Source organism: Athene noctua, chromosome 12, assembly GCF_965140245.1.
Source record: "Athene noctua chromosome 12, bAthNoc1.hap1.1, whole genome shotgun sequence".
Classification (NCBI taxonomy): Eukaryota; Metazoa; Chordata; class Aves; order Strigiformes; family Strigidae; genus Athene; species Athene noctua.
The window spans coordinates 22,101,659-22,106,397 of record NC_134048.1 but is presented as its reverse complement, the minus strand read 5'-3'; positions in this window follow the sequence as shown (position 1 = coordinate 22,106,397).

Genomic DNA, 4,739 nt, shown 5'->3' with positions numbered 1-4,739 from the left:
GGCTGGGCTCTGCTCCCAGGGGATCAGGGACAGGACAAGAGGGAACGGCTGGAAACTGCCCCAGGGGAGGGTCAGGCTGGGCAGGAGGAGAAAATGTTTCCCAGCAAGAGTGGTCAGAGAGTGGAACAGGCTGCCCAGGGAGGGGGCAGTCCCCATCCCTGGGGGGGTTTCAGGGCCGTTGGGATGAGCTGTGGGGGGATGTGGGGTAGGGGTAGGGAGTTGGGCTGAGGGTTGGGCTCGATGACCCCGAGGGGTTTTTCCAACCTGAAGGACTCTGGGATTCTATGGCCTGCTTGCCCAGGATTATGAGCATGACTTGTCTCCGCCTCGCTGGATCATGCTTTTGGGAACACACAGCACTGATGCAACAGCGTGGTGCCTCCTTGGCTTTCTCTCATTTTATTTTCTGTGCGAGTAGTAAAGCTGATGGAGAGGAAGGTCTCGTGCTGGGCCAAGCCCAGGAGGTGCTGTGCAGGCACCTATCCCAGCCCTGGCACTCCAGGATGCTCCTACAAGCAACGGAGGTTTTTGGGGAGGAGCAGCAGCACCCCGTGATTAGCCCCCCCGGCCCCCTGTGAGTGCTGGGCAGGTTGTTTTGTCTGTGCAATTTCCCAGCCGTTGCACGGTGGGATGCAGAAAGCTCTTCTTGCTTCTGCAGCTTCGTGCCGGGCAGCGGCACCTGGGTAGAATTTCGTGCTCTCTGCAAGGGCTTTTCACCTGCAGCCTGGTCCTTCCCCTCGCCCCGGGGGCTGCGGCATCCGCCCCTGAGCTCGGCTCAGCCGGAGGCACCGCGCCGATGCTGTGACGCCGCATCTCTGGCTGAGCATCCACGGTGCCTCGGAGACACACCTCGGCCTTTGCCATCAGAGGGGAGTAATTAAATTTAATAGAAGTCACCCTCGATGTTATAGCAGTAGTAATTAAATGTAATTGGAGATGTGACTTCTAAACAAGGCCGTATTTTTTTTCCAGCGGTACATTTGACGTCAGGAAGAACAAACAAATAACCAAGGACACGCAGGAGCAGTGTGTGGAGCGAAGTCGTTACTTTACCCCGTCTCCATCACATGGGAAACGTGCCTCTGCCTCAGCTTAATTAAATGATGGTACCGGCCAGTAACAGGTGGGAGAAATCCGCTGGTGTTAGAGTACCTTGTGTATCAAAAAAATAATAGCAGCAGCAGAAGTTAAGAAGGTTCTTGGATTTGGGCTGCCCTTTCTCTGGAGGAGGCTGTTCCTGCGCAGGCCTCCCCGCAGAGGGATGAAGAAGGCGGCACTTTGTCGACTGACTTTGTTGTAAAACCTTTGCTGCTTTGAAGAGCCCTTAGTGACTGAAGCACATATTAAAAATAATTGTCAGCCTGCTATGGAGTTTAAAACTAAAAACCTGGCCTTTAGTGATGGCGTGTTTTGCCAAATCCTTGTCAATTACCTAATTAAAAAGAATAAATATGGTGTAAATAAAGCTCTCCTCCTCAAGCCCAGGGAAAATATGCGCTAAAAAAAATCAGCAACTGCTGCTTCCATTACCTGTGCCCTCTCGTGCCCTGTGGAAATGTCACTCGGGGCCAGAGAGAGCCCCGGCAGCGGGGACGGGCACCCACTCGCTATCCAGTGCCCTCGGCTGTTGGAACTGGTGAATGTCACCATGGAAGGTGAGACCTGGACCCTCACGGGGAATTAAACAGGCAGCACAGCCCTGGCCTTCAAAACCAGGAGCTGCGGAGTGTGTTTTACGTGCAGCATTTATTATTACACGGGAATAAAGGAGCCCAACCTGCGGTCTGGCACGGCGCGGATCCGTGGCGGACAGCACTGCTGGGGCAGATCTGCCACTAACCAGCTGCGGCGGAGGCTGGGAGGACTGAGAAATGCTCTGGTTTAGTTTTTTAATCTGAATTATTTTCCCACAGATGGCTAACCTGGCGGTTTAAGAAGTTCAGCCCTGTGCTCTGTGCGCCGGTGTTTGATACCCGGGGTGTGTGTAGATGGGTAACGCAGAAGGGACGGACTTATGGGCATCGTTAAATGTTTCAGCTACTCTTAAGCAAAAAAAGTGACTGTGGGGGGCAGACCCGTGGTGTGTGTTAACCCAGGTCTAACTGTGGTGCTGCCGCCGACTTTGGGTTTGGGTTGGCTCCGCTTTGTGCGGCAGCCGGGTACCGGGCAGGGGCGGCCCCTCCATCCCCACCGGTGCCTCTGGCAGGCAGGACCATGGGGGGGTGAGTATCGATACCGCACCAGATTTTTGCAGTGGGCAAATGATGTGTGGTCAGCCTGAATTCTTCAGATCGATAATTCGGTGACAGGCAGCTCGAGCGCTTGGAAATAGCATTAAGCCCGACTAGCTGTTCGGCTTATTGCAGAGGATCGAAGAAACACCAGAGCCTGAATTGCTGAGCTCTATCACCGTGTCAGTCCTGGACGTGTGACTATTAAGTGCTGGGGGAGAACGAGGCCAGATGTGTACGTGGCCTCTTTGACACGGGAAGAGGAAATGCCGAACTCTTGGACTTGCCAAGCACTTGGGAATGGGCGCGGGAGCAGGGTCCCTTCACGGTCCTTCCTCAAACAGCGAGGGGAGGGATGCAAAACCATTTCTAACAACATTAGGATAATTCTAATAATCTTTTTTGTCATCAGTTTGCATCTTCCTGAAGAAAAGCAGCTTCTCCTGGATGCTTCGTGGGTAGGTTTTCTCCAGATACATTTTGGGTTAAGCAGCGGTGAGTAAAGTGCAAATATGTCAGAATTTTTCCCGATTTAGCTCTGCTTCGGAAGGGACAGGGAAGAACAGCTGAATTGCACCAGTTTCTGGCGAGACCGTAATGTGCTTAGCTAAGTTGTCAGGGAGAATTAGCGCAGTTTGACATCATGAAGCACTATCCTTAAATCCTGTTTCTGCTTCTCACAAAAATCAAGTGTTTCTGTGACAAAGGAAAATCTGTTTTGACACACTTCAGGGGTTTGGGTTGTATTATCCGGCCTTGATTTTGTTGTCTCAATTTCAGACATTAGTCAGGGAGGATGATAAGACAATAATAAACGGCACAGAGAGAGGAGAAAGCCCTCCTGTTGCCGTGTTTTGGTGGGGATTTTGGAATTAGGAGCAAGAATACTAGACTGAGAGTGCTTTGGTGTCAAACCTGGCCAACCTCTGGGGAGGCACGAGGCTGATTTTTAAGGCTCAGGTGTTGGAGAAATTTCCCAAGGCAACAAGTATCTTGTGTTTCTCCATGGTGTTCGAGTGAGTGCGGGCTCCCAAAGGCAGAGGCAAATCAAGGTAGAGGCCTCTCAGGTCTTCGGGACATGCAGTGCATTTCCAAAAGGTACTTGGCCTTGGCAGCTGCCTGTGTTTGATTTCTGTGGTTTCTGCATCCCCTGTCGTTGCTTTTCTGCATCCTAAGCCATCTGAGAGACTGAGTCATGCCTAAAGATGGGGACTGAGCTTCCTAAAGCTACCTAGATGTATTACTCTATTCTTAAAATTTCTATCTGTAAGCAGGAATTTTTTTATTTTTTTTTAAAGGACGAACAGAGCATAACGCAGGACCCTGGTCGCTGCAGCAGCCCGGCAATGAGGGTTGTGTGCAGCATCATCTGCTGCCTGCGAAGAGCCTTCCTGAGCTGAAGAGACAGAGCTGCAGCGAACTGGTCTCAGGCTAAAATGATATTGCTGTTCACTCCCTGCTGCTGGTTGTCAGTGGTCATACGGGTGAGAGCTGTAAATGTGAGATCTGAAAGTGGTGGAGGACCTCAGCAGCTATTAAGAGTTTCTTTTCTATTCCTAGAGAAATAAGCCCTGGATAGAGAATGAAATCCCTTTACATTGCAATATCTTCTGTGAGCTGCAGGGAATTTGCTTGCCTTATGGACAGGATCCACAGTAAGCTCCTTTTCCACTTAGGCTGATGATATTTGCCATGCATCAGAACAATATTTGATCGCTATCTGGGTTGGGTTTTTTTTTTCATCCCCCAGAAGACACACCTCTTCCTTACATTCATGTTCATGAAATTCAAATGCACAGAGTCGAGCAAAAAGATCCTGTTGCACAAAGTTTGTGTAGAGCTTACAGGGGAGTTGTTTATGATTTTATTCCAGATCATGCATTTAATTCAGCGTAGCTGGTTTATAATGCTGCCTCTTCTAAAAGGTATTTAAAAAAAAAACCCAAAAAACGTCTCGGACATGTGCCAGCGAGCGAATAGTGCAATACCTGCAATGGTTAAATTATCAAGGCAGCTTGGGTTTCCTCTCTTCCCTTTTACATTTCAGTTTTTCTGATTTTGTTCTTTTAAAAGCCACCGGCAGTTCTGAAGCTTCAACTTGTTGTCTTTAGGAAGAAACTGCTTAGGGAGGAATTTTAATATTGTTTTCTCTAATTGCTGGAAAGTGAAGGTTAAGCAAGATAATCAGGCATTGGGTAGAGCTGGCAGATGACAGTCATTACAGATAAAAAGGTCTGGTGTCAGTTATGATACGGTTTAGCATTGTAGCAGTAGTAAAACAGGCACAATGTCATTAGAGTCTTTATAGGACAAACATTTCAGAAGCTGGCTCTATATCCCAGTGATGTCTGTGCAAACACCCCTGCTCACTTTTAAAGCTTGAATAAAATCCGAGAAGATTGCTAAGCTAGTCGTAATGTCTCCAAGGTCAGAGGAAGCTCCTTGTATGATCTTGTCTGTGTAAAAGGAAAAATAAAACACTCCACCAAAAAGCCAAACTAACCCTGA